Consider the following 14,374-nt stretch of genomic DNA (forward strand, 5'->3'; position numbering starts at 1 on the left):
CAAAAAGCATTCAGTATTTGCATAATCCTTTACCTCTGCTTGCTTATATGGAGCAAGTAAATAATATGGAGACAATATCTTTGGAGCTATTTTCATTGAATTATATTTGATTCATTGCTTCTGTCACATTAAGATACAATGCTATTGCCTTCAGATTAGCACATCTACCTTGTATGTCTTTCTCCATCATGTTCTTTTATTAAGATATTCTTGCAGGGTTAATAAAAGTGTTTATATTAAAATTGTTATATCTGTCAATCAAGTGTAGACTCCAGTTACTCATATATCTAACTTAGGAAAGAAGGGCAAAAAAGCAGTTAAAATGACTTAGCTGACACAATATGTAGGAAATCTATTCAGGGAAATGGTTAAAATATGTATATGTTGTACGTGGATAACTTCAGAACAGAAAGTTTGTACTCTTAATCCAGCCACTATATATTCATCCTGCCCTGATAAATTCATCATTTTTTCTTCCCTTTCTGACAATGTAGGACACATACATTAAGACATCTCTCCCATTGGATGATATGAAAACATAAACATCTGAATTCTCCCCTGTAAGTTATGTAGTTGTAACACAATTTCATAAAAATCCCAGAAATAAAACATGTTTGTAAAATAATAATATTATTTTAAGGTATGTATAAACAGACAAAATACTTAAACTAATGAAAAAAATTCTTAAAGAGAGAAAAAAGTTAAGGAGTCAGTCTGCCCAACATACATATGGGCAGTAACTCACACTGCGTGATATTGGCAGAGAAACAGTAACATTTTGGATTGTCAGTAAACTCATGATATTTCTGATTGAAAAACAAAGAAAAATACGTTATGACTTTTCCAACAAACCAATATAATATCGATGGAATAAAGAAGAGAACTGAGAAGTAGCCTAACATGAGTAAGGTTAAAAAAAAAAAATGTTTTAAGATTTATTTATGCATACAAGAGCTGGGGTACAGACCAGAGGTGTGGGGGCAAGTGAAAGGATTCACATGAGACAGAGTGGGGAACAGAACAAGCAGAATGACTGAAGTACACTGCTGAGAGAGCAGCAGGAGAAACAGGAGGCGTTTGCAGGAGTCTCCTGTGCCATATGGGTCACCTCCCTGGCCCGGGATGGAACTCAGGCTGTAGTGGCTGCTGATACCTAACAGTGCTATGCTTTAACCCCTTGCACCACCAAGGAGGCCCTAAGTAAAAATGTTTCCAATAAATGAAAAAATCAATTCAAGACAGGAAACAATCTCTTCAACAAATGCTAGCAAAGTAACTAAATATTTATAAACAAAAAACAAACAAACAAACAAACATAAACCTGCAGCCACTTTATCACTGTTACAAGAATTAACCCAAGCAGGATCACATATTTAAACATGAAATGGTAACATTTTTAGTAGGAGATGATACTCTCTCTTTCTCTCCTTATCTATCTCTAGATCTGTCTATATCTACATGCATGTTAAATAACACAACGTTCTTCATCCACATTAAAAAATTCAGACCTGTGAAAGGTTGTGAAGAGGATAAAAAGATAAGCTAGCTGCTATGAAAATATGATTGCAAACCATGCAACTGGCAATGGCTACTACATAGACTATATAAATTCTCAAAACTCAATAGGTAAAAAATTTAGATGAATCTCAAGCAAAATCTAAAATATTGACAGAGACATGAAGAGGCATTTTAACAAAGAAAATATGAAAATAAAAAATAAGTACATGAGATGTTTAAGATCACTAGGTATTACAGGAATGCATATTAACAACAAAATTACATATCACTAGAGATGTTTAACATCACACGAAATTCTGATGAGAACAGTATTAATGGTGAAAAGGAAAACAGTTTAGGCCCTCCCTGGTGGCGCAGCAGGTTAAAGCATAGCACTAAGAAGCTAAAGCCACTTCCGCATGAGTTCGATTCCCACCTGCCCCGGAGGTGACCACATGGCACGTCAGACCTCTCCTGACCCGCCCGTTGCTCCCCTCAGCAGTGTACTGTTTTGAGCTGCCTGTTCTGCTCCCCACTCTTTCTCTGGTGAAGCCTCTCGCCACCCCTGAGCCTCTGGCTTGTATCCCATTTCTGTATGCACAAATAAATAAATCTTAAAAAAAAAAAAAAAAAAGGAAAGGAAAGGAAAACAGTTTGAAATGTTCTTTAAAAAGTAAGCATGTAGGGCTCTCCCTGGTGGCACAGTGGGTTAAAGCACAGCACTAAAGAAGCTAAAGTCACTTCAGCATGAGTTCGATCCCCAGCTGCCCCAGAGGTGATCCACATGGCAAGGCAGACCTCTCCTAACCCGCCCGCTGCTCCCCTCAACAGTGTACTTCGTCACTCTGCCTGTTCTGCTCCCCACTCTTTCTCTGGTGAAGCCTCTCACCCTCCACATCTCTGGCCTGTACCCCAGTTCCATATGAATAAATAAATAAATCTTTAAAAAAAAAAAGTAAACATGTAAATATCATGATGCAGCTAATATTAAGAGAAATGAAAGCCATGTTCACATAAAACCTATGCAGAAATATTTACTGCAGACTTGTTCATGTAGTCAACATCTAGAAGTAACCATGAGGTCTTTCAATGGGTAAATGATTAAACAATTGCAATGCCATGAAATACACCAACGAATAAAAAGGACAGAAATCCTTTTTACTTACCAATAGGAGTAGCTATTGATAAATGAAGAATCTAGAAGAATCTCAAGCAAAGTCTACTGTTTGTGATTCCATTTATAGAACATACTTGAGTGAAAATGCTTATAGAAATGGAAAACAAATATGAGGTTGTCATAGGTAAGAAAGGGGTGGGGGAAGGAGAGATGGAGGTATAGTACAAGGACAAAAAGCGTGCTCCCTCTGGTGATTAACTTGTTTTCTGTCTGGTTGTAATACTGTGCCAAGAACTGCAACATTTTATCATTTGAGGGGGAAACTTGATTATTGAAATTTGCCCTCTTTTGCTATTTGTGATACCCTCTCTCAGTCGGCGTAGTACCTCATCTTAAAGAAGCAGCTAACTGAGCCACAGATTTTTGAACTAAATAAATGATGATTATTTTAAGATCTTAAGTTTTGTGATTATTCCTTATGAGGCATGAAGTATCTAACAGAGGCTAGAAGTTTCTCTAGCTCTACCTTCACAGTTTTGAAAGCCAGAATCCTTCAGGATGCATATTCAGACTCTAGGGCATGTTCTATATCCCTGGTGAAACATTCTTCCTGTTTGGGGACTGTTGCCTGGCGGGGTGCCAACTTTGGGAGAGGCCTGGGCTGAGAGAGATGACTCAAAGTCCATGAGGAGCAACGAGAAGCCTGGATGAGCACCCCCAACCCAAGGCAGTCTTATATTTACTGGAATCAAGTATAAAGGTGGGGCAAGAATGTAGGGGGTATACACATTTGGGGGATGGTATGGGGATGTAGGATGTAAGGGCTATTGCCTGAGGGGCCCCATTATTCCTGCTAGCCCAGTATAATATCTCTGTACTAACACCTGCCTGCTGTTTTCAGCTGATAGTAGCACTCCTGTGCTCCTCATACTAGGACTTTCGCCTTTGGTGAACAGCTCCCAGCAAGAGCCCACACCTAGCTGACAAGCAGGAACTCTGGACACCAAGTCATTATCCCTGAGAACAATGAGGGCTGGGGGTCCCACTGGTGACTTATCAGTCTAATGCCATCACCATAGGATTCTGGTCACAGATATACTCCAGCATGTTTCAGTCTTAGTTTTATGCCAGAGAGACAGTCTCTGGTATCTCCTTGAATTGGAGTTATTTTTCAGGACATTCATTTCCTCTCCTGAATGTATTCTGAGGCTGAGAAAAATGAAAGCCATCTATTCCTTTTAATTTTCCACACAATTCCCTGTTACCTTGTGTCATCGGGTCTTTACTTTCAAGACAGTAGGAGAAAAAAATCATGCTGGGACACATCTTCACTTCACCCTTTTTCTTTTGAGCAAGAAGATGTTATGAAAAGTATTTCTTCAAAAGTAAAGCAGCTTCTCTTGAGATACTGGCTTCAGCAATAAATACCATGTTGTTTTGTATAAGTCATTTAACCTCTGTGGACTCCACTTGTTCATCAGCAAATTGTAAAATCCAAACTTGAAATATGATGTATATTAAGGAATCTGTATATGACATGCAGGAAGTCCTTATAATATGAATTTCCATTCCCAGAACTTTATTTCTCAGTCATGTGCCAATTTATGATAGATGGAACTACTATTCCTGAAATCTTTAAGTAATTTGCATCTTGGGGACCCGCTCATCCCCCTCTCTCAGCATGGAACTTTCTCTTACAATGGGAGCTGATATTGTTATTAGGGTGTATCTATGAGAAATATGGTTAACACTGATGATCATGGGGTTTATAATATCTAGAAGAGGGGAACACAGAAAATCTTGTCTAGCCTACTGTTATTAACTCTCAGGCAATGGTTACAAGAGCTTGGACAAACACAAATGGTCTTTAATTTAAATTAAAACTAGAATACTTTTATTAGTAGAGTGTGCTCTTTCCTGAATAAAGAGGAAAGTGAAATTGCTTTGCTGCCCCTTGCTAGCAATAGCTGAGCCCCCATCAGGCTCAGTGACCTGAGCCCTTGCTACTGAAATGAGATGACAAAAGAACACAAATTAGTGACTTTTCCTGAAGGTGTGTGGGAAAGGCAAGACCCACATTCATCCAGTTGACAGGAAATGCAAATTAAAAATTAGACCTGGGACACTCTTCACCACCACACAGGTCAATGCTGTAATCATCAGCAAAAACGGACTTTTTTTTATAATAAAAGGGCACCAGAGATGGCCTAATCCCCCATTAAAAGCTGTACCTGCTGCCTTACTTTAGGATCTTCTAGAAACAATTACTGAGACCAAAATTGTGCAAAAATTTGCTTAGGAAGTAAAGATAATACTGAAGATGAGGAAATGATGAAAAGAAGGAAAACCCACAAAAGGCGCATTATTAAATCACCTAACTCAGTGAGGAATGGGAACTTAATCAGATGGGTATATTGATTATCATGGGCAGGAGGTGGAGGTATGATGGTATTTGTGCTCCCCACAAAGCTGTTAATGCATTTGGGTTACCACTGGAAGATAATATAAATCCAAGATCAGTCTCAGGTGCTCTGTGTGCTGGCAAAGTTGAGAATGAAATCCAAGGGCAACATATTGCCAAAGATGCAGTTTGTGTGATTAAAAGCACATTTGTTCCCTGAGACTTTATGTAACAAGTTTCAATTATTAGTATTGATTGGACAGATTTTTAAAATTACATTTTAATTGGTTAATTGTAAGGCACATGAAAATACATTTTTTATCATTTGCTAATGTGGGTTATCATTTGTACGGAAAATATTCTTTTCTCTGATCATAGCCCTGTTCAAAATGAATAAATAAATATTTTCCTACGTTATTCCAACCATAAAAATAACTCTTAGCAAAGAGTTGCAAAGATGGTCAAAATGGACATAAAAATGCTTATTATTAGTTATTATCAAGGAAATGCAAATCAAAATCACAATGAAGTATCTTCTCACACCTATGAGAATGACCCATATCAAAAAGACCAGAACCAAGTTTTGGCGAGGGTATGGAGAAAAAGAACTTTCACATACTGTTGGTGGGTCTGTAAACTGTGCAACTCCTATGGAAAACATTGTGGAAATTTCTCAAAACATAAAAAATAGATCTACTAGATGATCCAGCAAGTCCAGTCCTTAGTATGTACCCAAAGAATACAAAGACACTAATATGTTGGGATATTTATAATACTCCTACTATTATTGTGGCATTATTTACAAAACACAAGTTATGGAAACAATCTACATACCCAATGGCAGATGAGATTTGAAAAATGTGGTATGATGTACAAGAGAATTCTCAGCTGTGAAAAAAAAAAGACAAAATCTTGCCTTCAGTAAATCATGGATGGAACAAGAGTAGATTATGCTAAGCAAAATATGTCAGAAAGAGAAAGTCAAAAACTGGAGGATTTCATTCATTTGTGGAATATAAAGAAGTAAAGTAAAGGAACAGAGAAAAACTAAACCAAATCTACCTTTGACTAGCATTCTGACTGCAGAATTGAGCATACCAGAGGGTAAGGTTGGGGATGGGGGATAAAAACAGTTTCAGCGAGCTATAGTAGAGGATTACTAGGGCTTTGGTGGTTGACTTGGTAACATAAATTTGAAAATATATGAATTATATCCCTAAACCATATACAGTGTTTTATTTTTTTAAAGGTTTATTTATTTGTGCATACAGAACTAGAGGATAGGCCAGAAGTGTAGGGGCAGTGAGAGGATTCATCAGAGACAGAGCAGGGAGCAGAACAGGCAGATCGATGAAGCACACTGCTGAGGGAGCAGTGAGCGGGTCAGGAGAGGTCTGCAGCGCCATGTGGGTCACCTCTGGAGTGGGGCTCCAGCTTTGTAGTGCTGCACTTTAGCCCATTGAGCCATGGGGAGGGCCGCCATATACAGGGTTTTCAACTAATGTTACTTCAATAAAAAAAAAGTTTAATATTCAAATAAAACTAAACAGACAAAAAAGATACTCTTTCCTATAAACTCTTGTGAAGAATATAATTTGAGGCTGTTGCATGCATGATGCACACATACAACTCTCGATCATCCTCTATCAAATACACTGCTTTACTTGAATTCCATGTCTTACCACCATTCTCTCACCTGTTTTGGTCCATAGGTCCCTACTCTCTGCCACCCTATATTTTTCAGTAATTTCTTTTTGTGTTCCCAGTCTCTAAATATAACTTTGCCCCAGCATTCAACAATGACCCATTTCCAGTGACCTACTTTCCACTCTACTAACTCACCCACTGGACATCTCTCATGTCACAAGCACCTTTCTGTCAATATTGCCCAATTTTATCTGTAAACCATGATCCCAGATTAATACTGGCTATCTAAAATCTTATCACATCAATGACCAAACTCAGAATTTCACTCATACCCACTTTTTGCTGGGTCAATAAAATACTTTTATTTGTCCATCCCTCCCAACCTTTGAGTCATTTTCAATTTCTCTTTGTTTTCTTCAATCCTTATAGCAAATGCACCAACAAATCCTATTCAATATCTTTAAGATACACTCCAAGCTCTCCTTGTTCCCTTGTTCTGACTCTGGCCCCATATACCTGATGGATCCCTTGCCCTGATCACTAAACTAATAATTAAAAAAAAATAAAAAACAATTATTTCTTTAAGCATACAGAACTGGGGTACAGGCCAGAGGTGCAGGGGCAGTGAGAGGGTTCACCAGAGACAGCGTGGGGAGCAGAACAGGCAGACTGATGAAGTACACTGCTGAGGGGAGCAGCAGGCGGGTCAGGAGAAGTCTGCTGCACCATGTGGGTCACCTCCTGGGCCGGGATCTAACTCACACTGAAGCAGCTGCAGCCAGCTTGCAGTGCTGAGTCCTAAACCATTGTGCACCAGGGAGGACTGCTGAATTAGTTTCTTCTGTGGGTTCCTTGCTTATTTCCCATGCTACCATTTCTTTTTCAAAGCACCCCAAATAATTTTTCTCCAACTTAAGCTAGGTCACGGTCATTTCTCTGCTGTGCTCCAATACTTCCCAGAGCATTCCGAGTAATGGCTAGGGAGACACCAGTGCTGCATGTCTCTGTGGAGGCCTCTCCTCTCTACCTCAATGCCCACACACGCACATTCGCAACTACTTTCTTACTATGACTTCAAGGACCAAGCACTTTCTGTTCTTACATTCTGTTCATAGTTTTCTCTGCTTAAAACACCTTTTCCCTCATAGGCACGTGACTTCCTATTTTCTTGCCAATTTTTCAAATGTCTTTTAACAGTGAAGTCTTCTCTCACCATTCAGTAGAAAATAATCTTTTCAAGCTATCCTTAGCGCTCATTCTTTTTTTCTTCACCTTTTTTTTCTATATAACACTTACTGACTTCTATCACATTCTATGTCTTACTTATATATTGGCTTATGGTCAGATTTCCCTCATTAGAAATTTGTTGCTCAATAAAGGAAGGTTGGTGATAGCCTTCACCTCTAGAATTAAGGTGTATAATACATATTTGTTGAGTGAATGGATAAATACACGTAAATATAAAATTCCTAGTTGGTTGGCATGATCCCCCAAGAAATGTGGAGTAGTCTCCTTACTTACATTACAGTTGTTGGTTATCTTAATAAATTTTGGCATTGAGGGTTAGAAGCAGCAATTAATAAGTGACCCTGAGCTGAGAGAAACAATTTCCCCAACTGGCTTAGTTCAATAGAATGAAACTGCAGCAAGACAACTAGAGCACACTTCCTGCTGTGTCTGTGCTTTGACATTACAAGCCAACATGGAAAGGTGTTTATTTTTCTTAATTAACATAAGCAAAAGATATAACTTGAATGACAATAGTGAGTGTCAAAGTGCTAGGCAGACTTCCATTTGGTTGAATTGCTCTTAAAAGTTTTAAGTATTCTTCTCACATTAATTATAATTTCAATTCTTTTTCAATCCTGAAAAAATCTTTTAGGATTGGGAGGGGCCATCAAAGACAACAAATAGGGCCTCCCTAGTGGCATAGAGATTAAAGTCTCGGTACCATCAAGCTACTGTCAGTCACTGCAGCATGAGTTTGATCCCAGGCCAGGGAGGTGACCCACATGGTACAGGAGACTTCTCCCTCTCCTGTCTCCCCAATGCTCCCCTCAGTAGTGTCTTTCAGTAGAACCACCTGTTCTGTTCCCTTCTCTGTCTCTGGTGAATCTTCTCACCTCCCGCACCTTTGGCCTACACCCTTGTTCTTATATGTATAAATAAATAACTCTTTTAAAAAATATACAACTAGCTTGTTTTAGGAAAACAGCACAGGCTATTCTATCTACCCAGGCAAACCTCCAAGGGAAATCAGTCACAACTATCATTTGCATTCAGTCTGAACCTCCCTCTCCAAGGGTGATTTATGGCAGAAGATGACACACGACAGTACATTTCCTTTGTGGGGGAGCTGGGATGTGTATGCCACTGTTCAGCGTTCAACATCCCAATATGAAAAATCACCTTTTCCCAAACCGGAGAGCTGGCTTTTCAGATGCAATGCAATTGTTCTCTCTCTTGAGGAACTAGACTGTGAACCTATCTACATATCAGAAGGTTTTGTTCCTAGATCATAAAGAAAAAAAAAAAACATATTAGAAATCCACATCTTGGCATCAGACTGCAATAAAATAACTCTCATTAGGGTTGTAAAAAATTTCTTATGATGCTTTGGGAAAAACATATTTGGTCTAATAGTTGGCTCCCAAAGGGTCAGTCCCAGTGCTTTCATTTAAACTCTGAAACCAGAATTACTTTAGTGTTAATAGAAAAATAAAAAAAAGTGTGATGTAGTAGGAACACCTCTAGGCTGGGAGTCCACCAATCTGAATCTAGTTTAGCTCCAGCTTGAAATGAGCCCCTGTCTCTGAAAGAAGGGGGAGGGTCATCTTTTGACTTACATGGACCTGAGCTTAATGCCAACTGTGGAAAGTTGGGAAATTTTTGGTCTCTGTGAACAAGGCTTAGCTGATCATTTTTTTGTGGGGCCCTAAATATCTTAATCTACCTCTGCTCTGATATTGTGCCACATGGGTTAAGTATCTCTCTTAAACAGAATTGTAAGCTATCTGAAGAAAGAAAAATATTTCATATTCATCTTCATATCACCACCACTTATTTTCATGAAGAAATAGCATATAATCGATGCTCATTAGATAGTGGCACTTTTTTTACTATTTTCATAAGTCCATTTCCATAATACATGGTTTCTTTTATGCTTCAGAATAACACCCAAACTTCGGTATCATTGTACCCTTTATGCAAATGAAGAAAGAGGCTAATGTTATTGTTAGTGGCACAAAGGAAACGTGGACACCAGGGCTAACAAAAAGCAGGTTTCAATGCAGATTAAAGTCAGCAGATTCATTTCCCAAAGCTGAGCCAGAACATCATCTCTTCCTCCTATCTGGATGAGCTTCAAGGTCTCATTTCTCACACATACCATATTGATTAGAACAGACTTGATTTTCATTGTTTCCAGAACACCTAAGGGATTTTAACTCAGCTCCCGGTCATATACTCATCAACCTCTTCCTCTTCCAGTTGTTGGTTAGTTGCAGGAACTGATTGTATCACGAGCTAGAGAAGTAAGACACCACGGGGTTAAACTCTCCCGTGAAGAACAATCTCACTGGTGGGTCTGTATCTGCCTCCAGACAAGATACAGCCTCTATGTGAGGAGGTGTCCTTAAACCTTCTCATTTTTTGGTTCCTCCATTAGACTCCTGACATTTGTCTAAAACTTCTCAGTTACTTTTCAACTGAAGCTAAATGCAAAAGCGTGAGAAAGAAGTGAGTGGACAGCTTCAGATCTTCCATCCTGTGACTCAAACCTTAGAGCCAGGTTTATGGTGACTCTCCTGTTCTATGTGTTCATATTATAATCATCCAGACTGACTAGGAAGTGAATGCAGTTGATATGAAATGACTCCTGCTGTTAATTAAAGCAGAGAATTGTTTACCAGGACAGACTCACCCAAGGCAAGGACAGATAAAAGCCTAGCTGTGCCAAGAGGCCATATCCCAAAAGCTACCAGCGGCTATGATATCACTTCTCTGAAAGCAATGTGAATAGAGAAGTTGAACTAAGCTAGTCTGAGCCTCTGAGGTCTTCTTACCGGCAGAGACTTTTGAAGCCTGTTCCAGATTTTGGCAATAACAGAGGGTACTTTGCCAGGAGCAGCATTAATTCATTCTCTTCAGGAGCTGATGCTACCAGGGGAGCTCTAAAGCTGAAGCAACCTCCACCTGCTCACCACCGGTCTCCCAAACTTGCCCGTGTGCTTTGCCTCCCAGACCTTTTACTGCCAACTAAATTGCATGCCTGTGTTATTGTAATGTGAAATTTCCCCCAATAACATCATACTGTAATTATACATGATCGGCTCGAGTGGTAAGTAAAACCTCTCTACCAAGGAAGAAGTTAGCGAGCTCAGGCCAGACCTCCTATCACACCCCACTAAGGGTTTTACTCCACTGATCAAGCCAGCAGACCCAGGTGCCTAGGTCTCCACCCAGACCTGCAGAAGGGCTCCCGATTCATGCATGTACATTTGCACCTATATCTCCCTTTAGGGGTGGACTCTTTCAGAGCACGGTGGTTCTCAAAGGAGTGTGCCCGTTGTCATTTCCTGGGCCTCCAGAGCTCCTTCCTCTGGCATCTGTAAGGATGATCACTCTCTTAGCAGCCTGCTTATCTAACTCAGTTGCAGCTCTCTCAGACCTAGAAACATTTCTATTTATGTTGCCAAGATGACCCAGCACTTCAGCAGTTCTTAAGCCAGTTCTATGATAAGTTAATATCCTTGTTCAATTTTCTGACTTGTTTATATGATTATGTTCACAAAGATGTGTGATATTCATGTGGTTGGCCTGGATCTATGCAATCCCTTCAGGCTGGAGTGTGGGGGGGGGAGGGGCGGAGGTTGTGTTTTGACAGCACATTACCCTTTTATCTCTGTACCCACCTATGACACAGACTCTGGGAGACACCACTACCAGACAATCCTAATGTAATGACTGTAATCCTGGAACATTCCTTCCACTTTCAGTGTCAAACAGGTAGTAGCAAACAGGATGCTTGGTAACCTTTTCAGTTATAGAAGGTGCAGAGAAATGGCCACTGTCAGGACCTTAGGTACAGAAAATAAATTTGCTTCTTATCTTCTAGCCAAGAAGCTAGGACATTGACAAGGGCACTCAATAACACTTAGAGCCAATCTGGGAATACATGTTGTTGTGGGTCAATAAGAGAGCAACAAAATCGCCATAGAAGCCCCAGTGAAGCAGAATTCGGATCAGCACAGAGTTCAGGAGTAGAATCAGGACAAGCAGGAAACATTTATCAAGAGAGTAATCTAAGGATTGAGTTCTTCAGCTTGAGTAGAGCTTACTTTCAAGAGGATAAAGTAGTAAAACCATGAAGAACAGCTCAGTTGACTAAGTTTCTGCTGTCTTCTGGGTAACCCAGTCATTCCCATGCACGCAACAAGGGACTGATTGTAGTTGGGTGAGAGAAACTTCTTTCCTTCTCACTAAAGAGAGTCATTTTCCTACATGGCAGGTAAGAATCACCTCTTCTCCCTCTATATTAGTAGGTTTTCCTACAAGGGCCTGAGGTAGAGATTTTCAACAAATACTTTTTGAGGGGTGTATTTAGTCAAAGCATGTAAAGACCGAAATGGAGCACATTGTAGAAATAAGAGAAGGAGCTGAGCAATTACACATTTTCAACCAAAGATGAACTTCAGCCTAATCCCACAGGGAATTCTTGCCAGGTCATTCTCACACTGAGGCAAAGAGACAACATTTTGTAACCAAGGTCAGCCAATCATTGATTAAGCTCTGAACCACAGAATAGATAACCCATCAAAGGAGATAGCTTCTTTTCCATCTGGGGCAATTCTTTGGAGGAAAGGCGGGACTGTTGGATGCTAAGAAACAGAACTCTCAGTAGCAGGTGTGGCACACCTGCTGGGAGAGTGGATCTGGAGGGGCACTGACCATCTCCTTGAAACCCTTCTGCCTCAGCATGATCCACTAAATCAGCCAGATTCATCTATACACCGGCACCAGACCCCTAGAAGGGTAGTGAAAACTTCAGTTCTATTTGAAACAATGGTCAAAACTGGCTTCTTAGCCATCTATTTTCCTCCTATTCTTTTCTGCCTGTTCTTGCCAATGTTTTGCTTCTTTGACCCCAAGCTTGGTTCATTTCTAAATCAATTTGAAGGGCTCATTCTTTAAGCTTTCAGGGTCCCATGGGTAAGACTGGCAGCCTCCACCACCAACCCCCTACACCCTCATCCCCTGTCCTGGCTACTAATCAGGAGTGCCCTCTGCAGTCTCTCTCACAGCAGAAGTGAAAGAGCAGATTACTCATCTGTAAGTTGACAAGAAGAATTTCATATAATGCTCTTAGCCATCATGCCGGTAAATTAGAATTTTACAGTCTTTTATTTCATGGACACCAAACTGAATGTATTGTTTTTACATTAAAAAGACAAGCTATTTTTAGCTTGCTGAGGGAACAAGATGATATATGCTGCAGTTGTCAACTGTCTTTTAAAATGTATGTAGCACACTGAAACTCATAAATATTTAAAAGGACTAAATAATTATCTAAAGCTCTCCAGTCCGCTTTTTAAAATTATCATTTCCACAGGGAACCAGGGAGCATTTGTTCTTTGTCTACTGTCCGGACAGAATTATCATATTTGAAAACTTGTCCCTCCTGTTTGTTGCTGTTTTTGTAATTTTTGATTCACTTAGTCCCCCTTCTTCCCCCACACTATTTCCATATCAGCAATTTGGCATGTGTGCCAAAATACCTCCATCATGGGCTTTTCTAGATAGGAGATCTGACCACCTGGGAACCTGAGAGAGAGGAGTCATAAATAGGGGTCAAAGGCCTGACACTTGCATCCATGGAGCCTCTTCTGGAATTGTCAAAAGTTCCCTGGACACTTGTGTAATGTGATGCTGCCTCAGCTCTCTGGGGCATTTGTACATGTGTCTAGAGGACATGAGGTGTTCCTGGCTGCGCGTAGACAGCAATGTGGTGAACGCGGCATAGCAGGGAAATTGTAATTCCATTTTGGCCACTTGCTGATTTAATTTAATACATTTGTTGTAAAACAAAGTTCAGAATAGTTATCTTGCTGACTTATTGTGAGGATTAAGTTAATGATTTAAGAACTGGGTAAAATGGCAGAGCATACAACCAGATACCTATTAGAAGCTCAATAGCTGCTAATGATTATAGGTTTTACTTTAATATTACCTGCTCTATTAGGTAACATAATAAAATTATTTCTGGGAAATGTGAAATTTTAAATATATTTTATGTGTTATTTAACATGGTAAGTATTAAAATAAAAGCTTTGTTTCCTTGCTGTTAGTGTTTTCAATATTAATTACGAATTAAGTGTAGAACATGGACGATGCTCAGGCTTATTGAAACACACAAAGATGATTGCTCCCACACTATTGTACTGTAATGCAAACCATTTTGGTCCCTATCTTTTTTTTCTTTCTTTGACTTCTCTTTTTTCCATGCTACTTCTTAAGGGATACCTGTGTCTGGAAATAGTAAACTCCCTTCTACAACTGCTGCTTCAGAATTGATGCATTTGTAGACCAGACCATTAAATTTAGCAGCATTGAAAATAGTCAGGGCTTCTCTGCGTAGGGATATGAAGAACACAATTATCATGAAAGTTGTGCCAATAAAAAAAAACTAAGAAAAAAATGAATTAAAAAATCAA

Source organism: Condylura cristata, unplaced genomic scaffold, assembly GCF_000260355.1.
Source record: "Condylura cristata isolate star-nosed mole 26May11 unplaced genomic scaffold, ConCri1.0 scaffold00004, whole genome shotgun sequence".
Classification (NCBI taxonomy): Eukaryota; Metazoa; Chordata; class Mammalia; order Eulipotyphla; family Talpidae; genus Condylura; species Condylura cristata.